Here is a 27,097-nt window from a genome sequence, read left to right on the forward strand (position 1 = left end):
CACTCCTTGAACAGCTCCTTGGAGGCTCCATTCTGCAGCCCTTCTGAACAGTGATGGGCCAGCTCAGTGGGCACCTCCATAATATGCTCAGGGGACTGGAGAGAAAAACAAGGTCAGCACCACACAAGCTTCATTTTCACAAAACTCCATCCACTTTGCCATGAAAATGTGAGCCATTGCAGAGATAGAGCTGGCTGGCCAGTCTCAATCCCAGTGTCGTCACGTGTACGTGTCCCGATACCCCCCCTGTACGGGAATAGCACCCCCCCCCCCCCTCACCCCCACCTACTGTACGGGAATAGCCTTCCCCCCCTCCCCACCTGTACGTGTCCCGATACCCTCATTCACAAATGCTTCAGCTCAGACTGAGAAAACAAGAGTTTGGTAAGTGGAGGGTTCAGTGAAGTGAGGGCGGGAGCTGTTTGTTTGCTTTGTTTATCCTAACTTTTTCCGCAGCATGGTGGTGTACCTGAGTGGGAGCAGACGGAGTACAGAGTGCGGATAAAAGCCGCAGCAGACCACAGCATAAAGCCAGTGTGAGCTCCTGGACTAGTTTCCACCGCCTGGTTGAGTCGGAGAGGAATTTTCCCAGATTTTTCCCCAATTGGCCTGGGTTTTTAGCCTCTCCCAAGGGATCGCAAGGTAAGGCAGGTAAGTGATTGGTGGTGATTGTGGGCTAAGTTTTTCTTTAAATTAACATATAGGATATAACTAAATACTAAAAACTAACCTTTATTTGTTTAACTAATTTAATAAACTATCTAGGGTAAATACTTGATTAACACTAAACTAATTAATTAAATAAAATAATGGGAACACAGGAAACGTGTTGCTGCTGCAATATGTGGGAGCTTCTGGACGTTTTGGTTAAGGGCGACTACATCTGCAGGAAGTGTCTGCGAACTTCGGCTCCAAGTTGAGGAGCTGGAGTCTGAGCTACAGACATTGCGAGACATCAGGGAGGGAGAAAGTTACCTAGATCTTTTGCTCCAGGAGGCAGCCACACCCTTGTAGAATTTACCAATATTTTGCAAAGATTCCTTGTACCTTTCTCCTGCAGAGGAGAAGAATCCCTTTCTGGACTTATAAAATGGAAGGAAAAACTCCGGGACACAAATGAGTTTTAAAGGGGGAGACGAAGTCTGCAGGGGAAAATAAAGAGGATGCATTCATGGAGACCCCCCCCACCAGTGTTTGGACTCAAGAAAGGGAATTCAAAATGGACCTAAATTACAGAAGCCTGAGATCCCCTAAACATCTATGGGAAGGAGCATATCAATTTTAAGATTCTACAACATTTTGGCTGCAAAAAAGTGTTACCGAATATAGGAGGTGGAGCTAACCTCTGTGAAGCAAATTCGTGTATTAAGGATCCCAGACGGTCTGGGGAACTATGCAACACCAATTCACCCCCTAAGAGATAATCAAATTACCCAATCAAGCACAATGGAAATCATGGGCCCAACTAGATGGTCAGGAAACTGGACAATCCTAAAACAATGCAAAACCAGGGATAGCACATTCTCACATCCTAATCGAGCTACTGCTGACAAAGAAGACATTTGAAAATCAATGGACAGAACAGTTTAAACAAAGCCCAAGAACTGATTTGATGGAAGATAAGGAAGCCTATTTGAGTATAATTGAAGGCCTGTTCTGGCAGTTAGGTGTGCTTCGAGAGACACTATTAAGTTAGCAGTCTCGTTGCATAAGTTCTACACCAGCCTCAAAAAGTGGGACCCCGAAACATCGGCGAAAGGAATCTCTAAAACCCAGAAGGACAGCACCACGGCAGCAAACAGGCTTTCAAAACGACTATCGGAAAGTTTTGGACCATCGCGACCAAACAGTCAACCGGAACCAACCCGACAAAACCGAAGACCTTTCCACTCTACAAGCTGGTCCTACGCTACCAAGGGGTACAGACTACAGAACGTGGACAACTAAGGCGAACGCCAGGGACAACTAAGGCGAACCCGAGAGTTGGAACTGTCAAAAGGGGATTGGTGAGCATAGCCCCTGAACCCCCCAGAGCTATAACTTAGTTAGTTAGGGGAATTGGGAGGGAGGAGGCTGGGATAACTTGTGTAAATGTATCTGCATTGTCCTCTTTACCCCATTTAGAGTTTAAGCTGTATTTCTTTCCCCCACAGGCTGTAATTTGACACTTTATTCAATGTGTTGTATCCCTCAGTGTGTATTGGTCTGTGTGTGTTATTAAAGGTGTGCCGTTTACTTCCTTTTAAACACAATAAAGCCATACCTGCTTCCTACCTTGAAACCGATTGTCTGTCCAAGTCTGTCACAGTCCCTTCATAATTCCAGTGCCTAGAACCAAGGGTATGGGAGCAATTCGGAACAGCTCATATAAGGTCAGAAGGGAAAGCTGACCCCCTGAAAACCACCCCTTACATAATGGCGACCCTGATGGGACACTGGTGCAAGGGACATGATGAGAGATACTGGCTTCAGGAAAAGCAGCAAAATGGAAGAGGGGATTTCCTCGTATGTGTTTAAGAGGGTAAATGTGGCTAAGGAGTGGGTACTCGATCTATTGTATGCTGAGCATCCAGAAGATGCTGCAGCTCAATGGACCGATAGCAAGGACCATAAAAAGTTGATAGAGGCCAGTTGGCTAATTTGCCTTCAGCGACAGATCCAGCTTCTAGATGAGGAGAATGAGAAATTAAAGGGAGTATTGAGACAGGCAGAAGAGAGGTCCACAGTCAGGGAAAGGCTGTGGACAGAGGTGGGACAGTTAAAGGAAAGTAGAGAACTCACGAAAGAAAGGCACAAAACCCAACTGGACCTTTTACAGTGTCAGATTATTGAAGCCAAGAATAGCGAACTGGCGTTGCGGGAAGAGAATTCCTGCCTCGCCAAGCAAGTTAAAGAGTACGGGGAGAGGGTGGGAGACATTCAGGTAGCCTATAAGGTAGCCAGTACCAGGGAATTTGAGGCAGGAGACCACGGCCCCTGCCAGCAGCAGATCCAAAGCTTGAACCTTGCTCTATCCGGGGCTAAAGGCATGGTGTGCCTGATAAACCCGGGTTTAGCCCAGGAACACCTGGTTGAGCAAGGAGAAACCCCTCAGTCACCGCCTGCAGCTCCCAGGAACGGCCCGGACAGCAGAGGTGTCAGCCAGAGTGCGGGGCAGGCAAGGATTGCAGCCCCGAGTTTTAACTCGACTTGGCAGCAGGGGGAAGTGGGCGAGCCAATACAAGGAGGGCCGGAACCAGGGCCAATGCAGCAGAAGTTTCGCCTGCCTGACGCCAATGGGGCAGCAGGACCCCTCGAAAGCAACTTCGTAGTCCCCCACGACACCCAAAAACTGAGGGCTATGATAGGCCACCTAAGTAAGCTCACCCAACAGGGGTTCCCTTGGTGCACTTCCTGGAAGTGGAACACACAGGGGATATGAACAGGTGCGATGATTCGGAGCAGGCTATGCTGTTGCTCTTCTCACTAGACACCAAGCTGTGCCATTCCCTCTCTGCAGACAGCAGAAAGGGGCGAAATACGTACGCTACGGTTAAGGAGGAGGTTCTAGAAGCCATGGTATGAACGATGGGAGTCCTTTCTCCCGAGTGGAGAAAACAGTGCAGCTCGATGGGGAGACTCCACAGGCTTTCGCCGACAGGTTGTGGCCGGTCTACGAAAGGACCTGTAGTGGGGTTCTTGACCGGGCCCACCTGAACCCTAACGAGCTGGCTCACTGGCTCCGCAGCCTGGTGGCAAACAGCTTACCTGGAACAAAGGCAAAAGCTGAGGTCTGGTTCGACCCAAGAGATCCCAGAACCACTGAGGAGACAGTGGTCAGACAGTTGACACTGGCTTACCGGAACGGTAGAGGGACAGAGGAGCCCTCCTCTAAAGGGAGGGTCCATGAGATTAAACCCAGCCAAGGCAAGAGAGAGTGGCATCAGGAAGGTGGGAACCCTCCCCACGAAGGGGGCGAGTGTTTTGGGTGTGGGAAAAGTGGGCACTGGAGGAAGGACTGTTGGAACCCCTGAAAAGAGACATAAGGGAAAGGCCACTCCAGCCCCAGCCCGTAAGGCCGGGGCAGGAACACCCGACTCATATGAGACACTCGTAGCCGCCCTACAGACACTCAAACGGACAGGGAGCAATAGCTTTCGCAACCGGTGCAGTAGCCGGTACGGTAAAACCCTCTGCTCCAACCCACCCATATGCATGACTAGAGCCAGCGCAGCCTGTGTACCTGTGTTCCCTAGAGCACAATGCCTGGAAGAGACCGTGCATTACGATGGAGGTGGAGAAAGTGAAAGGGACCTATCTGCTAGATACTGGTGCTTCCAGCACCCTTGTATATGCAGATAACCCAGCTACCTCACCTCTATCGAACGGGGTCCCGTACAGTCTAGTGGGGTTCACAGGCAATGAGCAAACTGGTTCATTCTCCATCCCGCTCACCATTCAGTTAGGGACACTCAAAACCAAATGGAAGTGTGTCCTGATGAAATGGGAGCAGAAGGGAAAAGGGATCCTGGGAGCTGATTTTATCATTAGCCACCAGATCCTAGTGGATCTCAGAAACCACTGAGTATGGGGAGCCATAGGGACTGACAGGGAAGGTGAGGTGGCGGTGATCCCAGAAGAAGGGGCCAAGGGAACGTTGTGTACTGTGAAGCCAAAGGAACGTTGTGTACTGTGAAGCCAAAGGAGGGTTACGACTTGAAATTACTGGTCAGTAACACCCCAGTGGAGTGCCAGGCATATGTACGGGCACACCTTGCAGCCTTCGCCACCCACAAACATGACTGTGGCAGGGTAACGGGGGTGGAAGTTAGTATAGAAGGGGACCCCATGACCCGACCACAAAAGCAATATAACTTCCCCAGGGAGGCAGAGGCAGACTTGATAATGGCGCTGGGATCACTGGTAGAGCAAGGGGTGTTAAGACCGATAGCTATCCATGTGAACTCTCCACTGTGGCCGGTTAAGAAACTGGACAACTCATGGAGGGCCACCGTGGACTATCGAGTACTAAATAAGAATATCCCTGCCTGTAGCAGCCGTAGCGGACCTCATAGGGAGTATTCCAGCATCCACAACCACTTTCGCGGTGCTGGACATTTCAAATGGGTTCTGGTCCATTCCATTAAAACGGGAGGACCAGCACAAGTTCGCCTTTACCTTTAAGGGCCAACAATATACGTGGAACTGTCTTCCCCAAGGCTTCCACAATAGTCCCAGCAATTTTCACCAATGCATGGCGAACTGCTTAAAAGGCTTCAGCCAACCACACCAGCTGGTCCAGTATGTGGACAACCTGCTGCTGTTCACCGATCAGGGGGAGGAGCATGGCTCACTGCTGGCCGAGCTGCTGGAGCTGCTAAAAGAAGAAGGGTTTAAAGTAAACCCCAAGGCGGCACAGATTGGCCAGAAGGAAGTCAAATTCCTGGGGCTGACTGTGCGCGCTGGGGAAAGGGCCACAGACAAGGCTAGAAGGGAGGCAGTACAGGAGTTACTGGCCCCCAACACAGTGACGGGTAAGATCCTTTCTCGGACTCACCGGGTACTGCAGAGATTTTATTGAGGATTATGCAGCCACCGCAGCCCCTCTGCTCAGGCTCCTACACAAAGGTGTAGAGTGGGACTGGGATGAGGGTTACGAGGCAGCATTTAATCAGCTCAAGAAGGACTTGCAGACCGTGCCAGCCTTAGGAGCGATAGATGTAGGAAAGGAGTTTTTCCTGGAGGTGGCAGCCAGCGGGGACAGTTTGAGCTCAGTGCTGCTTCAAGAGCGGCACGGCCAGCTGAGGCCGGTCAGGATCCTCAGATGTGGAGAAGGGGTACTCAACTGTGAGAGACACTTCCTAGCCACACATTGGGTAGTAAAAAGATCCTTGATCTTCACGGGAGGGTCTCCTCTAACACTCCTAACCCACCACACACCGACTCAGATGCTCCTAGATGGGAGGATTAAGGACGGGACGGTGAGCCATGCCCGCATTGCTCGCTGGACCCTGCTCCTCTCCCAGATGGACCTCAGAGTAGAAGGCCCCCGCGATCCAAGGCTCGCAGCCAACCTAATCTACCCAGGGAAAGCCCAAGGTGCTCCATAGAAGGGGTATGGGAGGTAAACATTGGCCTTCGGGCGGGGTTACACCCTACAGGCCGGGACATCTACGTGGACGGGTCCAGCACGGTATCTGCTGGCGAGCGACTCACCGGGTGCAGAGTCTATGACCCAAGGGCAGGTATTGCCCTGGCAATCAAGCTCCCCAGCACCATGAGCGCCCAGCATGCTGAACTGTCCGCCGTAATGTACGTGGTGACCCACCCCAAGGAATTCCCTACCCTGTACACGATTTGCTCGGACAGTATGTTCACCTGCAATTCATGTACAGAGGTCCCGTCGCGGATACACGTCCGCTGACGGGAGACTCCTGGCAATCAAGACCCTGCTGGAGAAAATCATGACAGCGGTAGGGGAAGAGGGAAAGGTCTACATACACAAGGTGAGGGCCCATTCAAAAACCGAACCCTGTGCAGAGGGTGACAAACTGGCCAAAGAAGGTGCCCGCACGGGAAAGTTCTGGGACCGCTATGACACCGGCCGCATAGCAGCGGTCAAGAATAAGAACAGGGCAGCAGAGAGCACAGGGATAGCTTTGGCCCCGGACTTAAAAACAGTTCAGGCGCAGGACCCGGTCCTGAAAGCTGTCCTGAACGCACTAGCTAGAGGAGAGAGAGTAGAGGTCCGTACGGCACAGCAGCCATTACCGTTAAGGGAGGCATGCTGTTTAAAGAGGGACAATGGGTCGTGCCACAGCAGCACCAGAGGGAATTCCTAAAACTGACCCATGAGGGTCCAGGAGCGGGACACCCCGGGCCTGAGACCACCTGGCAACGGGTGGAACAGGCAGGATGGTGGCCGGGACTCAGGGAGGACGTCCGCGAGTTCTGTGCGAACTGCCTGGTGTGTGCTGCGAACAACCCTGACCCCCAGAAAAGAAAGGTGTCCCTAGGACACGTCAGGAGGGTAGAGGGACCATGGCAGTCAATCCAAATTGACTAAATCGGACCCCTACCCACCGCCCAGGGAGGCTACAAATACTGGCTAGTCCTGGTGGATGTGTTCTCAAAATGGGTTGAAGCCTTCCCCTGCCGAACAGCCACCGCCCTAGGGACAGCTAAGATTCGAGTGAGGGAAGTGTTCTCCCGGTGGGGACTCCCACAGTATGTGGAGTCGGACCAGGGGAGCCATTTCACCGGGCAGGTAATGCAGGCAACCTTAAGGTGCTCGGCATTGAGGGGAAATGGCACGTTGCCCACAATCCACAGTCATCTGGTATTGTGGAACGTTTAAACCGCACCATTAAAGAAAGGCTGCGGAAGGAAACGGGAGACTCACCCCAAAAGTGGGTGGAGGTCTTACCGTTGGTCCTAATGAGGATCCAAGCCAGCCAGTCAAAGAGCACCGGGTATTCCCCACACGAGCTCATGACTGGCCGGATCATGCGGACCCCCACCCAAGTCCTAGCCCCGGTGCTCACAGAAGGTCAGCTCAGAGAGGTGAACCGGGACCGGTTTGTCAGGAACCTGTTTGAACACCTCACTGGCAGGCTGCTAGTAACATGGGCAGACAGCATCAGAGTAACCGATTGCTGCTAGAACCCAGCAAACACCACAAATGGGAGATAGGGGACCAGGTCGTGGTGAGGAACTATGCTCGGGTAGGGGTTTTTGAAGCATTATATATGGGGCAAGGCAAGCCCGATGGTCTATGCCATAAAGCTGCCCCACCGGACTAAGTGGTTCCACATCAACCAGTGCAAGCTGTACAACCCAGGGTCAGCCAAGTAGAGGGCAGCCGGGAGGGGTGAACCATCCTCAGGACAGGGACCCTCCGTTGGCCACCCCCGACGGTGGAGGGCCCACAGGGAATGTGGCAGGCTCAGAAACCGTGCTTATAGGGGCAGTGAATTGCAGTACTGGAGGGGCTATCCCACCCATCGTTTGGGATTCAGACGCACCCCCAGTAACCTAAGCCCTGAGAAGGACCCTCCGTACACCACGGCCAAAGATACCGTGGTCGCCGGCATCTGAGCCTCAGCGATTCTACCCGAGAAGGGAAGGCCAAAGGTCAGAAGTACAGAGGCTGCTCAGAGTAGGGACCCCCAGCCAACCGCCTCCAGCGGTGAGGGTCTCACAGGAGCAGTAGCAACGAGCTGTCCCAGAGACAAGGGTCTCCAGCTCACCGGCTGTGGGGAAACCCTAGCATCCAGGCGGCTATCAGGCCGCACAAGGCATGGGCCTGACAGGGATTAACCAGGTCAACCGGAGACGGGTGGCGGCTGTACATAGCTCTAATTTTTAGTTTAAGGCAGCTGACTGCACCGTTTTACATTTTAAGTTTAGTTTAGAATTAAGGTTAATGTTGCAGTAATGTTTAGGTGATTGTTTTGAGTTTGTCTTGTGTGTCAGCCAGCCTGAGAGCAGTTCTCAAGGGCAGGATCCAGACATTACCGGGTGATGGACAAACCTCAGGAGACCAATTGATGTTGTTTAATTTTAATCTATGTTTTTCCTTCTGTAATGTGGCTGTAAGGTGCTGTAATGTGGCTGTACGTTGCCTATATGCTGGTGAATATAATGTAATTGAAATGAAATGTAACTGTGCTGAAATGCAATTGTATTTGATTGAACCCCCCTCCAAGCTGGGAGGGTGTAAATGTAAAAAGTTTGTACCTGTAAAGGGAAAAGTGTGTATCTATGGTGATGTTGCATAAGTGTAATGCATATTTTGGGTTTTAGTTTAGTTAATTTACGGGGAAGGTTATCTCTTGGGAGTCAGGAACTTTGCTCACCTGGAAGATGATTCCATAAGTGATATGGTATCACAGGAGTGAATGTAGAATTTACCAATATTTCGCAAAGATTCCTTGTACCTTTCCCCTGCAGAGGAGAAGAATCCCTTTCTGGACTTATAAAATGGAAGAAAAAACTCCGGGACACAAATGAGTTTTAAAGGGGGAGACGAAGTCTGCAGGGAAAAAAAAGGGGATGCATTCATGGAGACCCCCCCACCAGTGTTTGGACTCAGGAAAGGGAATTCAAAATGGACCTAAATTACAGAAGCCTGAGATCCCCTAAACATCTATGGGAAGGAGCATATCAATTTTAAGATTCTACAACATTTTGGCTGCGAAAAAGAGTTACCGAATACAGGAGGTGGAGCTAACCTGTGAAGCAAATTCGTGTATTAAGGATCCCAGACGGTCTGGGGAACTATGCAACACCAATTCACCCCCTAAGAGATAATCAAATTACCCAATCAAGCACAATGAAAATCATGGGCCCAACTAGATGGTCAGGAAACTGGACAATCCTAAAACAATGCAAAACCAGTGATAGCACATTCTCACATCCTAATCGAATTACTGCTGACAAAGGAGACATTTGAAAATCAATTGACCTAACAGTTTAAACAAAGCCCAAGAACTGATTTGATGGAAGATAAGGAAGCCTGTTTTAGTATAATTGAAGGCCTGTTCTAGCAGTTAGGTGTGCTTCTAGAGACACTATTAAGTTAGCAGTCTCGTTGCATAAGTTCTACACCAGCCTCAAAAAGTGGGACCCCGAAACATCGGCGAAAGGAATCTCTAAAACCCAGAAGGACAGCACCACGGCAGCAAACAGGCTTTCAAAACGACTATCGGAAAGTTTTGGATCATCGCGACAAATCAAACAGTCAACCGGAACCAACCCGACAAAACCGAAGAAAAACCGAAGACTTTTCCACTCTACAAGCTGGTCCTACGCTACCAAGGGGTACAGACTACAGAACGTGAACAACTAAGGCGAACCCCAGCGACAACTAAGGCGAACCCCGGAGTTGGAACTGTCAAAAGGGGATTGGTGAGCATAGCCCCCTGAACCCACCAGAGCTATAACTTAGTTAGTTAGGGGAATTGGGAGGGGGGAGGCTGGGATAACTTGTGTAAATGTATCTGCATTCTCCTCTTTACCCCATTTAGAGTTTAAGCTCTATTCTTTTCCCCACAGGCTGTAATTTGACATTTTATTCAATGTGTTGTACCCCTCAGTGTGTATTGGTATTACTATTCTGTGTGTGTTATTAAATGTGTGCCTTTTACTCCTTTTAAACACAATAAAGCCATACCTGCTTCCTACCTTGAAACCAATTGTCTGTCCAAGTCTGTCACAGTCCCTTCATAATTCCAGTGTCTAGAACCAAATGTGTGGGAGTAATTCGGAACCGCTCATATCAGGTCAGAATGGAAAGCTGACCCCCTGAAAACCACCCCTTACACCCTCTAGATTAGATACTTTAGAATTGACACGTGGTCAAGGACAAGAGGGTGTGACTGCGAGTGAGGCAGGTAAGGGGATCCAGGAGGTAGTATTGCAAGAGTCTCAGTCCCTGCACTTGTCCAATAGATTTGAGGTTCTTGCAACCCTTGTGGACAAGTGTGCAGACTGAGGGGTGGATGAGCAGGCTGACCAAGGCACCGTGGTGCAGAAAACCATTCAAGTGGGGGGTAAAGAGGCAGGTGGTTGTAGTAGGGGACAGTATAGTTAGGGGGATAGGTAGGGTTCTCTGCAGCCAAGAGCGTGCGACCCGAAAGCTGTGTTGCCTACCCGGTGCCAGGGTAAAGAACATCTCCTCCAGGCTGGAGAAGAACTTGGAGTGGGAGGGGGAGGATCCAGTTGTCATGGTACACGAAAGAGGTTCTGCTGAGAGAGTTTGAACAGCTAGGGACTAAATTGAAAAGCAGAACCACAAAGGTAATAATCTCTGCATTATTTCCTGAACCACGAGCAAATTGACACAGGGTCAATAGAATCAGGGAGATGAATGCGTGGCTCAGAGGTTGGTGCGGGAGAAGTGGGTTTCGATTCGTGGGGCACTGGTACCAATACTCGGGCAAGAGAGCCGTGGGCACAGACTATACCTGGACTGTGCTGGGACCAGAGTTCAAACGAACTGACTAACTAGGGAGGTAGACAGGGCTTTAAACTAAATAAGGGGTGAGGCGGGGTGGGGTGGGGGGGGAGGGGAGGGGGAGGACGGTCACAGTGGAGAGCAATCTAGAATGCTAAAGAGAAAAGAAAAGGAAGCAATGCAGGAAAGTGACTGTGGTAAGGATAACCAGATTATGTCAGGAAGGGACAGAGCTTACTAACAAATAGGGTCCAGGTAAGAAAAAGTATTGATAAGACAAATAGGGATATAGTACAAAATCACGTTAAGATGTCTAATAATGTTAAAGAGACAAATTTAAAAGTATTGTATCTGAATGCACGAAGCATCTGTAATAAGGTAGATGAATTAACAGTGCAAATAGATGTAAACGGATACGATATAGTTGCAATTAACATCGAAACATAGAAAATAGGTGCAGGAGTAGGCCATTCGGCCCTTCGAGCCTGCACCACCATTCAATGAGTTCATGGCTGAACATGCAACTTCAGTACCCCCTTTCCTGCTTTCTCGCCATACCCCTTGATTCCCCGAGTAGTAAGGACTTCATCTAGCTCCCTTTTGAATATATTTAGTGAATTGGCCTCAACAACTTTCTGTGGTAGAGAATTCCACAGGTTCACCACTCTCTGGGTGAAGAAGTTTCTCCTCATCTCAGTCCTAAATGGCTTACCCCTTTATCCTTAGACTGTGACCCCTGGTTCTGGACTTCCCCAACATTCGGAACATTCTTCCTGCATCTAACCTGTCTAACCCCGTCAGAATTTTAAACGTTTCTATGAGGTCCCCTCTCATTCTTCTGAACTCCAGTGAATACAAGCCCAGTTGATCCAGTCTTTCTTGATAGGTCAGTCCCACCATCCCGGGAATCAGTCTGGTGAACCTTCGCTGCACTCCCTCAATAGCAAGAATGTCCTTCCTCAAGTTAGGAGACCAAAACTGTACACAATACTCCAGGTGTGGCCTCACCAAGGCCCTGTACAACTGTAGCAACACCTCCCTGCCCCTGTACTCAAATCCCCTCGCTATGAAGGCCAACATGCCATTTGCTTTCTTAACTGCCTGCTGTACCTGCATGCCAACCTTCAATGACTGATGTACCATGACACCCAGGTCTCGTTGCACCTCCCCTTTTCCTAATCTGTCACCATTCAGATAATAGTCTGTCTCTCTGTTTTTACCACCAAAGTGGATAACCTCACATTTATCCACATTATATTTCATCTGCCATGCATTTGCCCACTCACCTAACCTATCCAAGTCACTCTGCAGCCTCATAGCATCTTCCTCGCAGCTCACACTGCCACCCAACTTAGTGTCATCTGCAAATTTGGAGATACTACATTTAATCCCCTCGTCTAAATCATTAATGTACAGTGTAAACAGCTGGGGCCCCAGCACAGAACCTTGCGGTACCCCACTAGTCACTGCCTGCCATTCTGAAAAGTATCCATTTACTCCTACTCTTTGCTTCCTGTCTGCCAACCAGTTCTCAATGTACGTCAGCACACTACCCCCAATCCCATGTGCTTTAACTTTGCACATTAATCTCTTGTGTGGGACCTTGTCGAAAGTCTTCTGAAAGTCCAAATATACCACATCAACTGGTTCTTCCTTGTCCACTCTACTGGAAACACCCTCAAACAATTCCAGAAGATTTGTCAAGCATGATTTCCCTTTCACAAATCCATGCTGACCTGGACCTATCATGTCACCTCTTTCCAAATGCGCTGCTATGACATCCTTAATAATTGATTCCATCATTTTACCCACTACTGAGGTCAGGCTGACCGGTCTATAATTCCCTGTTTTCTCTCTCCCTCCTTTTTAAAAAAGTGGGGTTACATTGGCTACCCTCCACTCGATAGGAACTGATCCAGAGTCAATGGAATGTTGGAAAATGACTGTCAATGCATCCACTATTTCCAAGGCCACCTCCTTAAGTACTCTGGGATGCAGTCCATCAGGCCCTGGGGATTTATCGGCCTTCAATCCCATCAATTTCCCCAACACAATTTCCCGACTAATAAAGATTTCCCTCAGTTCCTCCTCTTTACTAGACCCTCTGACCCCTTTTATATCCAGAAGGTTGTTTGTGTCCTCCTTAGTGAATACCGAACCAAAGTACTTGTTCAATTGGTCTGCCATTTCTTTGTTCCCCGGTATGACTTCCCCTGATTCTGACTGCAGGGGACCTACATTTGTCTTAACTAACTTTTTTCTCTTTACATACCAATAGAAACTTTTGCAATCTGTCTCAATGTTCCCTGCAAGCTTCTTCTTGTACTCCATTTTCCCTGCCCTAATCAAACCCTATGTCCTCCTCTGCTGAGTTCTAAATTTCTCCCAGTCCCCGGGTTTTCTGCTATTTCTGGCCAATTTGTATGCCACTTCCTTGGCTTTAATACTATCCCTGATTTCCCTTGATAGCCACGGTTGAGCCACCTTCCCTTTTTTATTTTTACGCCAGACAGGAATGTACAATTGTTGTAGTTCATCCATGCGGTCTCTAAATGTCTGCCATTGCCCATCCACAGTCAACCCCTTAAGTATCATTCGCCAATCTATCCTAGCCAATTCACGCCTCATACCTTCAAAGTTACCCTTCTTTAAGTTCTGGACCATGGTCTCTGAATTAACTGTTTCATTCTCCATCCTAATGCAGAATTCCACCATATTATGGTCACTCTTCCCCAAGGGACCTCGCACAATGAGATTGCTAATTAATCCTCCCTCATTACACAACACCCAGTCAAAGATGGCCTCCCCCCTAGTTGGTTCCTCGACATATTGGTCTAGAAAACCATCCCTTAAGCACTCCTGGAAATCCTCCTCCACCGTATTGCTTCCAGTTTGGCTAGCCCAATCTATGTGCATATTAAAGTCACCCATTATAACTGCTGCACCTTTATTGCATGCACCCCTAATTTCCTGTTTGATGCCCTCACCAACATCACTACTACTGTTTGGAGGTCTGTACACAACTCCCACTAACGTTTTTTGCCCTTTGGTGTTCTGCAGCTCTACCCATATAGATTCCACATCATCCAAGCTAATGTCTTTCCTAACTATTGCATTAATCTCCTCTTTAACCAGCAATGCTACCCCACCTCCTTTTCCTTTTATTCTATCCTTCCTGAATGTTGAATACCCCTGGATGTTGAGTTCCCAGCCCTGATCATCCTGGAGCCACGTCGCCGTAATCCCAATCACATCATATTTGTTAACATCTATTTGCACAGTTAATTCATCCACCTTATTACGGATACTCCTTGCATTAAGACACAAAGCCTTCAGGCTTGTTTTTTTAACACCCTTTGTCCTTTTAGAATTTTGCTGTACAGTGGCCCTTTTTGTTCTTTTTCTTGGGTTTCTCTGCCCTCCACTTTTCCTCATCTCCTTTCTGTCTTTTGCTTTTGTCTCCTTTTTGTTTCCCTCTTTCTCCCTGCATTGGTTCCCATCCCCCTTCCATATTAATTTAACTCCTCCCCAACAGCACGAGCAAACACTCCCCCTAGGACATTGGTTCCGGTCCTGCCCAGGTGCAGACCGTCCGGTTTGTACTGGTCCCACCTCCCCCAGAACTGGTTCCAATGCCCCAGGAATTTGAATCCCTCCCTGCTGCTCCACTGCTCAAGCCACGTATTCATCTGCGCTATCCTGCGATTTCTACTCTGACTAGCACGTGGCACTGGTAGCAATCCCGAGATTACTACTTTTGAGGTCCTACTTTTTAATTTAGCTCCTAGCTCCTTAAATTCGTTTCGTAGGACCTCATCCCTTTTTTTACCTATGTCGTTGGTACCAATGTGCACCACGACAACTGGCTGTTCTACCTCCCTTTTTAGAATGTCCTGCACCCGCTCCGAGACATCCTTGACCCTTGCACCAGGGAGGCAACGTACCATCCTGGAGTCTCGGTTGCGGCCGCAGAAACGCCTATCTATTCCCCTCACAATTGAATCCCCTATCACTATCGCTCTCCCACTCTTTTTCCTGCCCTCCTGTACAACAGAGCCAGCCACGGTGCCATGAACTTGGCACTCAACAGCACTCAAAGAAGTGTATCTGTTTTGCAGGGGGATGACCACAGGGGACCCCTGCACTACCTTCCTTGCACTGCTTTTCCTGCTGGTCTTCCATTCCCTAGCTGGCTATGGATCCTTCTCCTGCGGTAAGACCAACTCGCTACACGTGCTACTCACGTCGTTCTCAGCATCGTGGATGCTCCAGAGTGAATCCACCCTCAGCTCCAATTCCGCAACGCGGTCCGTCAGGAGCTGGAGGCGGATACACTTCCTGCAGGTGTAGTCGTCAGGGACACCGGAAGCGTCCCTGAGTTCCCACATTACGGAGACATTATTGCAGGGTGATCCAATGATATTCGATATTTAGGAAGGACAGGCAAAAAGGAAGAGGGGGCGGTGTGGCATTGTTAGTAAAGGATGAAATCAGAGCAATAGGGAGAAAGGATATTGGCTCAGAAAATTAAGATGTAGAATCAGTCTGGGTGGAGCTAAGGAGCGTCAAGGGGCAGAAAACATTGATGGGAGTTGTCTCTAGGCCTCCAAGCAGTAGGGGCAGTGTAGGGGACGGCAGCAAAGAGGAAATTAGAGATGCATGTAGCAAGGATACTACAGTAATCGTAGGTGACTTCAATCTACATATCGACTGGCCAAACCAAATTAGTAATAATATTGTGGCAGATGAATTCCTGGAGTGTACGAGATGGTTTTTTAGACCAGCAATAGGGAACAGGCTATCCAAGATTGGGTATTGTGTAATGAGAAGGGGTTAATTAACAGTCTTGGTGGTCCTTTAAGGAACAGTGACCATAACATGATTGAATTTCTTATTAAGATGGAAAGTGAAGTAGTCCAATCTGAAACTAGATTCCTAAATCTAAACAAAGGAAACTACGAAGGTATGAGGAATGAATTGGCTATGATAGATTGGAAAGATTCATTAAAAGGCATAATGGTGGATATGCAATGGCTAATATTTATGGAATGAATGCATGAATTGCAACAGTTATACATTCCTTTCTGGCCAGGGCCATTAGAGGGAGCAGCGTGTGGCGGCCCGGCCCGGAAATCGGCACGCTCCCGGCCTGCAAGACCATCAGCAGACCGGGGCCATTGGAGGGAGCAGCGCATGCTGCTGCAGGAGGGCGACGGCTGCGAAACCAGATCGCTGATTGTTGCGGGCAGGCACAGCAGGAGAGACGAAGGAGCAGCGAGAGACTGTAGAGGAACGTGATTGTGGCCCAGGAGAGGTGTGAGTTCGGGGCCCAAGGGCAGCACGGGCCAGCCCACACTGTGCTATGTGTGCGCACTAGGTCCGTGCAGCAGAGCTGGTCTCCAGTCGTCTTGGTTAACCCTTGCCACTGGGCCAAGACTTAGCTCTGTCAAGCCCGTGTGATGGCTGGTGTGCAACGGCCATCACATATTAAAAAAATCCACGCACAGGCATCTTCCACCCTTCAATATGTAGTTCGGGACCTGGAACATTGAAACATCTGTGAACTCATCCCTTATTGGCGTGGAAGCAAGTCACCCTCATTTCGAGGGACTGCATATGAAATGATGAAAAACACAAAAGGAAAAGTGGCCCAACCATGGTTAACAAAAGAAATTAAGGATAGCATTAGATCTAAAGAGGAGTTATACAAAGTTGGCAGAAAAAGTAGCAAGTCTGAGGATTGGGAGCAGTTTAGAATTCAGCAAAAAAGAACCAAGAGATTGAATAAGAGGGGAAAGAGAGAGTATGAGAATAAACTTGCAAGGAACATAAAAAACTACTGCAAAAGTTTCTAGAAGTACGTGAAAAGAAAAAGATTAGTGAAGACAAATGTAGGTCCTATACAGGCAGAAACAGGAGAATTTGTAATCAGGAACAAGAAAATGACAGAACAATTCAATAAATACTTCGGTTCTGTCTTCACGGAAGAGAACACAAATAACATCCCAGAAATGCTAGCGAACCAAGGATCTAGTGAGCAAGAGGAATTAAAGGAAATGATTATTACTAAGAAAATAGTGCTGGAGAAACTAATGGGACTGAAGGCCGATAAATCCCCAGGGCCTGATGAGCTACATCCTAGAGTACTAAAAAAGGTAGCCATGTAAATAGTGGATGCATTGGTTGTCATCTTCCAAAATTCTATAGCTTATGAAACAGTTCCTGCAGATTGGAGGGTGGCAAATGTAACCCCACTATTTAAAAAAGGAGGGAGAGAGAAAACAGGGAACTCCAGACCGGTTAACCTAACATCAGTAGTAGGGAAAATGCTGGAGTCTATTATAAAGGATGTGATAACGGCACACTTAGATAATATCAACGGGATTAAACAAAGTCAACATGGTTTTATGAAAGGAAAATCACGTTTGACAAACCTACTGGAGTTTTTTTTGAGAATGCAACTGATAGAATAGATAAGGGAGAACCAGTGGATGTAGTGTATTTGGATTTTCAGAAGGCCTTTGATAAAGTCCCACATATTAGGTTAGTGTGCAAAGTTAAAGCTCATAGGATTTGGGGTAATGTATTGGCATGGATTGAAAATTGGTTAACTTACAAGAAACAGAGTAGGAATAAACTGGTCTTTTTCGGGGTGGTGGGCAGTGACTAGTGGGGTACCACAGGGATCAGTGCTTGGGCCCCAGCTCTCTCTATCTATCTATCTCATATATATATATATAAATATATTATATATGATTTGGATGAGGGAACCAAATGTAATATTTGCAAATTTGCTGACGACATAAAACTCGGTGGGATTGTGAGTTGTGAGGAGGATGCAAAGATGCTGCAAGGCGATTTAGATAGGTTGAGTGAGTGGGCAAACACGTGGCAGATGCAGTAGAACGTGGATAAATGTGAAGTTTGGTAGGAAAAACATAAGGACAAAGTATTATTTAAATGGTGATGGCTTGGGAAGTGTTGATGTACAGAGGGACCTGGGTGTCCTTGTACACCAGTCATTGAAAGCAAACATGCAGGTGCAGCAAGCGGTTAGGAAGGCAAATGGTATGTTGGCTTTCATTGCAAGAGGATTTGAGTACAGGAGTAAGGATGTCTTACTACAGTTATACAGGGACTTGGTGAGACCGCACCTGGAGTATTGTATGCAGTTTTGGTCTCCTTACCTAAGAAAGGATATACTTGCCAGGGAGGGAGTGCAGCGAAGGTTCACCAGACTGATTCCTGGGATGGCAGGACTGTCGTATGAGGAGAGATTGGGTCAATTAGGCCTTTATTCACTAGAGTTTAGAAGATTGAGAGGGGATCTCATTGAAACATATAAAATTCTGACGGGGTTGGACAGACTGGATGCAGGGAGGATGTTTCCCCTGGCTGGGAAGTCGAGAATACGGGGTCACAGTCTCAGGATACGGGGTAGGAAATTTAGGACCGAAATGAGAAGAAATGTTCTCACTCAGAGGGTGGTGAACCTGTGGAATTCCCTACCACAGAAGGCTGTGGAGGCCAAGTCACTGAATATATTTAAGAGGGAGATCGATACATTTCTAGAAACAAAAAGGCATCAAGGGGTATGGGCAAAAAGCAGGAATATGGTGCTGAGGTAGAGAATCAGCCATAATCATATTGAATAGTGGTGTAGACTTGAAGGGCCGAAAGGCCTACTACTGCTCCTATTTTCTATGTTTCTATGTTTCACTGTACAGGAATACCCCCACTGTAATATCCCCACTGTACAGGAATACCCCCATTGTAATATCCCCACTGTACAGGAATACCCCCACTATAATATCCCCACTGTACGGGAATATCCCCACTAATATCCCCACTGTACAGGAATACACCCCACTGTACGGGAATACCCCCACTGTATGGGAATACACCCCACTGTAATATCCCCACTGTACGGGAATACCCCCCCCACTGCAATAGCCCCCACTGTACAGTAATACCCCCCACAGTAATACCCCCCACAGTAATACCCCCCACAGTAATACCCCCCACTGTATGGGAATACCCCCCACTGTATGGGAATACCCCCCACTGTATGGGAATACCCCCCACTGTATGGGAATACCCCCCACTGTATGGGAATACCCCCCACTGTACGGAATAGTTTGCATCCCAGAGTACTTATGGAAGTGACCCTAGAAATAGTGGATACATTGGAGATCATTTTCCAACATTCCATGGACTCTGGATCAGTTCCTATGGACTGGAGGGCAGCTAATGTAATCCCACTTTTTAAAAAAAGGAGGGAGAGGAAACAGGAAATTATAGACCGGTTAGCCTGACATCGGTGGTGGGGAAAATGCTGGAATCAATTATTAAAGATGTAATAGCAGCGCATTTGGAAAGCAGTGACAGGATGGATTTATAAAAGGGAAATCATACTTGACAAATCTTCCAGAATTTTTTAAGGATGTAACTAGTAAAGTGGATAAGGGAGATCCAATGGATGTGGTGTATTTGGACTTTCAAAAGGCTTTTGACAAGGTCCCACACAAGAGATTATTGTGCAAAATTAAAGCACATGGTATTGGGGGTAATGTATTGACGCGGATAGAGAACTGGTTGGCAGACAGGAAGCAAAGAGTGGGAATAAACGGGTCCTTTTCAGAATGGCAGGCAGTGACTAGTGGGGTACCGCAAGGTTTAGTGCTGGGACCGCAGCTATTTACAATATATATTAATGATTTAGACAATGGAATTGAATGTAATATCTCCAAGTTTGCAGATGACACTAAGCTGGGTGGCAGTGTGAGCTGTGAGGAGGATGCTAACAGGCTGCAGGGTGACTTAGACAGGTTAGGTGAGTGGGCAAATGCATGGCAGATGCAGTATAATGTGGATAAGTGTGAGGTTATCCACTTTGGGGGCAAAAACAGGAAGACAGATCATCTGAATGATGACAGATTAGTAAAAGGGGAGGTGCAACGAGACCTGGCTGTCATGGTACATCAGTCATTGAAAGTAGGCATGCAGGTACAGCAGGCAGTTAAGAAAGCAAATGGCATGTTGGCCTTCATAGCAAAAGGATTTGAGCATAGGAGCAGGGAGGTCTTACTGCAATTGTATAGGGCCTTGGTGAGACCACACCTTGAGTATTGTGTGCACTTTTGGTCTCCTAATCTGAGGAAGGACATTCTTGCTATTGAGGGAGTGCAGCAAAGGTTCACCAGACTGATTCCCGGGATGGCAGGACTGACATATGAAGAAAGACTGGATCAACTGGGCTTGTATTCACTGGGATTTAGAAGATTGAGAGGGGATCTCATAGAAGCATATAAAATTCTGATGGGACTGGACAGGTTAGATGCAGGAAGAATGTTCCCGATGTTGGGGAAGTCCAGAACCAGAGGTCACAGTCCAAGGATAAGGGGTAAGCCATCTCGGACCAAGATGAGGAAAAACTTTTTCACTCAGAGAATTGTGAACTTGTGGAATTCTCTACCACAGAAAGTTGTTGAGTCCAGTTTGTTGGATATATTCAAAAGGGAGTTAGGTGTGGCCCTTACGGCTAAAGGGATCAGTGGGTATGGAGAGAAGGCAGGAGTGGAGTACTGAAGTTGCATGATCAGCCATGATCATATTGAATGATGGTGCAAGCTCCAAGGGCCGAATGGCCTACTCCTGCACCTATTTTCTATGATTCCACTGTACGGGAATACCCACCCCTGTACGGGAATTGTACGGGAATACCCCCACTGTACTCAGAGCTCCAGGAGTCCACCAGCACTTTACACAACCTAACCACATTGTTTGCAGTAGCTGTTTTCAATGAGGTTTTGCCCACGTTTCACACAGGAGAAGAAATGGAAGATTTACAATACCTTGGCATTGAGGAACTTGTCCAGCAGGCACTGACCACATTCCTTTCTCTGTTCATTTGGAGCCACCTCATAATCTGCCTAAGGAGAAAGCACAGACACACCGTATCATGAGAACATAAGAAATAGGAGCAGGAGTCGGCCATTTGGGCCCTCGAGCCTGGTCCGCCATTTAATAAGACCATGGCTGATCCAATCAGACGAGTCCAGTACCAACACAGACAGGGATTGCAAGAGATTTGCATGTACACAGAGTAAGGCCCCGGAAACTAACATTTCTGTGGTAACTTTAACCTAGCAATTCATTCCAAGGCGCATCACATGGGCGGAGTCAAACAGAAATGGCACCAAGGCAAAGGAGACATTCGATGGGATGCCCAGAAGTTCGGTCAAAGATCGGTTTTAAGGAGCATCTGAATGAAAGAGAGAGGGGTAGAGAGGCGGAGAGGTTAGGGAGGGAGTTCCAGAGCTTGGGGCCCAGCCAGCAGAAGGCACGGCCGCCGATGAATAATGAAGCAGCCACAATTGGAGGAGGTTGTGAGACTGGAGGGGATGACAGAGATAAGGAGGGGCGAGGCCATGGAGAGATTTGAAAACAAGGATGAGAATTTTAAAGTCGAGGCGTTGCTTAACCGGGAGCCAATGTAGGACAGCGAGCACAGGGGTGATTGGGACTTGGTGCGAGTTAGGACATGGGCAGCAGAGTTTCACATGAACTAAGGGTGGAGGGTTGGAGCTCAGACAGGAGAGTGTTGGAATAGACAAGCCTGGATGTAAGAAAGGCATGGATGACCAGCTACCAAGGGGGGTGGGGGGCGGGCAGGCAAGAGAACGACAAACCCACTCTCGAGAGACGTGTCTGTTTTTGAAATATATTAATGAGGCTGCCTGCTCCAATTTTACCCGACCATCAGATATATAGTCTGCAGAGCAGCTGTTCGAAGGTTCGGGGGTGGAGAGCCTCTTCCCCCGCGATCTCCACCCCGACCCCCCCACCACTCCTCCAATCTCCCCCCGCCCCCAACCCATCACTCCTCCGCAACCCCGCCCCATTCGCTCTCATCTCGACCCCACCACCCCCATTCCCTCCCCCTCCTCTCACCCCGCCCCCATTCCCTCCCATCTCTTCCCTGCCCCATTCCCTCCCACCTCATTCCCTCCCATCTCTCCTCCCCCCTCATTCCCTCCCATCTCTCCTCCCGCCCCATTCCCTCCCATCTCTCCTCCCGCCCCATTCCCTCCCATCTCTCCTCCCGCCCCATTCCCTCCCATCTCTCCTCCCCCCCCCCATTCCCTCCCATCTCTCCTCCTCCCCCATTCCCTCCCATCTCTCCCCATCCCCATCCCCTCCCCCCACCCCATTCCCTCACATCCCCTTCCCCCATCCCCACACATCCCCTTCCCCCACCCCCATTCCCTCACATCCCCTTCCCCAACCCCATTCCCTCTATTCCCCTTCCCCCACCCCCATTCCCTTCCCCCACCACCATTCCCTCCCATCCCCTCCCCATCCCCACCCCATTCCCTCACATCCCCTTCCCCCACTCCCACCCCATTCCCTCACATCCCCTTCCCCCATTCCCATCCCCTCCCCCCACCCACATTCCCTCCCATCCCATCCCCCCACCCCCATTCCCTCCCATCCCCTGCCCCCACCCCCTTCCCTCATTCCCTCCCATCCCCTCCCCCACCCGCATTTCCTCCCATCCCCTCAACCCCATTCCCTCCCATCCCCTCCCCAACCCCCATTCCCTCCCATCCCCTCCCCCCACCCCCTTCCCCCACCCCCATCCCCTCCCCCCACTCCCATCCCCTCCCCCCAACCCCCTGACCCCCCATCTCTCCTCCCCCCACCATCTCTCCCCCCCCAATCCATCCCATCTCTCCTCCTGCCCCCATTCCCTCCCATCTCTCCTCCCCCTCAATTTCCTCTCATCTATCCTCCTCCCCCCATTCCCTCCCATCTCTCCTCCTCCCCCATTCCATCCCATCTCTCCTCCTCCACCCCATTCGCTCCCATCTCTCCTCCTCCACCCCCATTCCCTCTCATCTCTCCTCCTCCACCCCCATTCCCTCCCATCTCTCCTGCTCCCCCCATTCCCTCCCATCTCTCCTCCTCCCGCCATTCCCTCCCATCTCTCCTCCTCCCGCCATTCCCTCCCATCTCTCCTCCTCCCCCAATTCCCGCCCATCTCTCCTCCCCCTCCATTCCCTCTCATCTCTCCTCCACCCCCCATCTCTCCTCCCCCCCCATCTCTCCTCCCCCCCCATTCCCTCCCATCTCTCCTCCCCCCCATCTCTCCTCTTCCCCCCCATTCCCTCCCATCTCTCCTCCACCCCCCATTCCCTCCCATCTCTCCCCCCCCCCATTCCCTCCCATCTCTCCTCCACCCCCCATTCCCTCCCATCTCTCCTCCACCCCTCATTCCCTACCATCTCTCCTCCCGCCCAATTCCCTCCCATCTCTCCTCCTCCCCCATTCCCTCCTATCTCGCCCCCTCCCCCCATCACTATTCCCTCCCCTTCCCCACCCCCATTCCCACCCATCCCCTCCCCACACCCCCATTCGCTCCCATCCCCTCCCCCCACCACCATTCCCTCCCATCCCCTCCCCCCACCCCCATTCCCTCCCATCCCATCCCCTGCCCCCATCACCTCCCCCTCCCATCCCATCCCCTCCCCCCACCCCCACCCATTCCCTCCCATCCCATCACCCCCATTCCCTCCCATCCCACCCCCCCACCCCCATTCCCTCCCATCCCATCCCCTCACCCCCATTCCCTCCCATCCCCTCCCCCACACCCATTCCCTCCCATTCCCTCCCCCCACCCCCATTCCCTCCCATCCCCTCCCCTCACCCCCATTCCCTCCCCTCACCCCCATTCCCGACCCCCGACCCCCATTTCCTCCCCATCCCCCTCCCCTCCGCCCACCCTCATTCCATCCCATCCCCCCACCCCCATTCCCTCCCATCCCCTCCGTCCCACCCCCATTCCCTCGCACCCCCTCCCCCCCACCCCCATTTCCTCCCATCCCCTCCCCCCACCCCCTCTCCCCACCCCATTCCCTCACATCCCCTACCCCGCACCCTCATTCCCTCCCATCCACTCCCCCCCCCACCACCACCATTCCCTCCCACGCCCATTCCCTCACATCCCCTACCCCCCACCCCATTCCCTCCCACACCCACCACCCCACCCCCATTCCCTCCTCCCCTCCCCCATTCCCTTCTACCCCCTCCTCCCCACCCCCATTCCCTCCCACCCCCATCCCCTCCGATCCCCCACCCCCATTCCCTCCCATCCCCTCCACCCCCATCCCCTCCGATCCCCCACCCCCATTCCCTCCCATCCCCTCCACCCCCATCCCCTCCGATCCCCCACCCCCATTCCCTCCCATCTCCCCCCCAGACCCCCAATTCCCTCCCATCTCTCCTCCTCCCCCATTCCCTCCCATCTCTCCTCCTCCCCCATTCCCTCCCATCTCTCCTCATCCCCCCATTCCCACCCATCTCTCCTCCTCCCCCCATTCCCTCCCATCTCTCCTCCTCCCCCCATTCCCTCCCATCTCTCCTCCTCCCCCCATTCCCTCCCATCTCTCCTCCTCCCCCATTCCCTCCCATCTCTCCACCTCCCCCCATTCCCTCCCATCTCTCCACCTCCCCCCATTCCCTCCCATCTCTCCGCCTCCCACCATTCCCTCCCATCTCTCCTCCTCCCACTATTCCCTCCCATCTCTCCTCCTCCCACCATTCCCTCCCATCTCTCCTCCTCCCACCATTCCCTCCCATCTCTCCTCCTCCCACCATTCCCTCCCATCTCTCCTCCTCCCATCTCTCCTCCCCCCATTCCCTCCCTCGCTCCTCTCCCCCTCCCTTCCCTCCGTCGCTCCTCTCCCCCCCTTCCCTCCCTCGCTCCTCCACCCCCACCCCGTTCCCTCCCTCGCTCCTCTCTCCCCCCCGTTCCCTCCCTCGCCCCCCCCGTTCCCTCCCTCGCCCCCCCCCCCCGTTCCCTCCCTCGATCCCTCCCCCGATCCTCTCTACCCCCCCCGTTCCCTCCCTCGCTCCTCTCTTCCCCCCCTTCCCCCGTCCCCTCCCTCGCTCCTCGCACCCCCCGTTCCCTCCCTCGCTCCTCTCTCCCCCCCACCCGCTCCTCTCTACCCACCCCCGTTCCCTCCCTCGCTCCTCTCTTCCCCCACCTCCCCCGTTCCCTCCCTCGCTCCTCTCCCCTCCGTTCCCTCCCTCGCTCCCCTCCCACCCACCCCCGTTCCCTCCCGCGCTCCTCTTCCCCCCAACCCGTTCCCTCCCTCGCTCCTCTCCAGCCCCCGTTCCCTCCCTCGCTCCTCTTCCCCCCCCCTGTTCCCTCCCTCGCTCCTCTTCCCCCCCCTGTTCCCTCCCTCGCTCCTCTCCCCCCCCCGTTCCCTCCCTCGCTCCTGTCCTCCCCCCCCGTTCCCTCCATCGCTCCTCTCCCCCCCGTTCCCTCCCTCGCTCCTCTCCCCACGCCTCCCGTTCCCTCCCTCGCTCCTCTCCCCACCCCCCCCCGTTCCCTCCCTCGCTCCTCTCCCTCCCCTGTTCCCTCCCTCGCTCCTCTCTCCCACCCCCCCCGTTCCCTCCCCCACCCCCCTCAACCCCCCTCTTCGCTCCTCCCCTTCCCCCCCTCTCCCACCCCCGTTCCCTCCTCCCCCCTCTCCCTCACCCCCGTTCCACGCCTCTACCCCCCTCCCCGTTCCCTCCCTCCCATGTCTCCCCCCGTTCCCCCCCCCACCGTTCCCTCACTCCCATGTCTCCCCCCGTCCTCCTCCCATTCCCTCCCTCCCATTTCTGCCCCGTCTCACTCCCTCCCATCTCTCCTCCCCCTACCCCGTTCCCTCCCTCCCACACCTCCCCCCACCCCATTCCCTCCCTCCCACACCTCCCCCCACCCCGTTCCCTCCCTCCCAACACCCTGTTCCCTCCCTCCCATACCGCCCCCCACCCCGTTGCCCCCCACCCCTCCCCCCCACCCCCTTCCCTCCCTCCCACACCGCCCCCACCCCGTTGCCCCCCACCCCCTTCCCCTCCCCTCCCCCCCACCCACCCCCTTCCCTCCCTCCCACCACTCTCCCTCCCCCCGCCCCGTTCCCTCTCCCCCAGCCCGTTCCCTTCCCCCCGCCCCCGCCCTGTTCCCTCCCACCCCTCCCCCCGTTCCCTCCTTCCCACCCTCCCCCCCACCGCGTTCCCTCCCCCCACACCGCGTTCCCTCCCTCCCCTCACCCCGTTCCTTCGCCCCCATCCCTCCCCCCACTCCCTTCCCTCCCCCGCCCCGTTCCCTCTCCCCCGCCCCGCTCCCTCCCCCCGCCCCGTTCCCTCTCCCCCGCCCCGCTCCCTCCCCCCGCCCCGTTCCCTCCCCCCCGCCCCTCCCCCGCCCCGTTCCCTCCCTCCCATCACCCCGTTCCCTCCCTCCCATCCCTCCCCCCACCCCGTTCCCTCCATCCCATCCCTCCCGCAACCCCGTTCCCTCCCTCCCATCCCTCCCCCCACCCCGTTCCCTCCCTCCCATCCCTCCCTCCACGCCGTTCCCTCCCTCCCATCTCTTCCCCCACCATCCCCCCCTTTCCCTCCATCCCATCTCTTCCCTCCCGCCTTTCCCTCCATCCATCTCTCCCCTCCACTCCCTCCCCCGCCGATCTCTCCCCTACCCCGGGACACTTACCACTGCGTCCAGAAAGTTCATACAGTGAGACAGTTCGGGTCGAGTGTCACAGAACTGGCGGAACAGCCGCCTTCCAACTGGCTGCACATCACACAGACTCTGATAGTCCTTCTCTAAAAGTGACACAAAGCAAGATTATTCTTCATTTGCGCAATGAAGCTGGCTCACTGATAGCTCAACAGCACAAATTAAGTCATCACACAAGTACAACCAACACTCCGCCACCACCACTCAAACCCTTACCCACACACTCCTCCCCCACCCCATCACCCCCAACCCACACTCTCCCTCCCCCCAACCTACCCCCACTATCCCACCCTCCCTCCCAAACCCCACTCTTCCCCCTCCCCCCACTCTCCTCACCCCAACCCCCACTCTCCCTCCCCCCCTCCAACGCACTCTCTCCCTCCCCCCCAACCCCCACTACCCCCCCAACCCCCACTCCACCTCCACTCCACCTCCAACCCCCACTCCACCTCCAACCCCCCAACCCCCACTCTCCCTCCCCCCTCAACCACCACTCTCCCTCCCCCCCCCAACCCCCACTCTCCCTCCCCCCCAACCCCCACTCTCCCTCCTCCCCCCTACCCTCACTATCCCTCCCTCCCTCCCCCTACTCT

The 27,097-nt window shown here is 52.0% G+C and overlaps 1 long non-coding RNA gene across 1 annotated transcript; it reads right to left on the reverse strand.

Moving 5' to 3' along the window:
• LOC139245386 (uncharacterized) lies at positions 1-26,585 on the reverse strand. The gene is made up of 3 exons (XR_011589975.1): positions 26,478-26,585; positions 20,791-20,868; positions 1-95 (listed from the first exon to the last, which is right to left on the reverse strand). It is a non-coding gene; the product is annotated as an uncharacterized lncRNA (long non-coding RNA).
• Positions 26,586-27,097: the final 512 nt, after the last annotated feature.

This window comes from Pristiophorus japonicus, unplaced genomic scaffold, assembly GCF_044704955.1.
Source record: "Pristiophorus japonicus isolate sPriJap1 unplaced genomic scaffold, sPriJap1.hap1 HAP1_SCAFFOLD_2208, whole genome shotgun sequence".
NCBI lineage: Eukaryota > Metazoa > Chordata > Chondrichthyes > Pristiophoridae > Pristiophorus > Pristiophorus japonicus.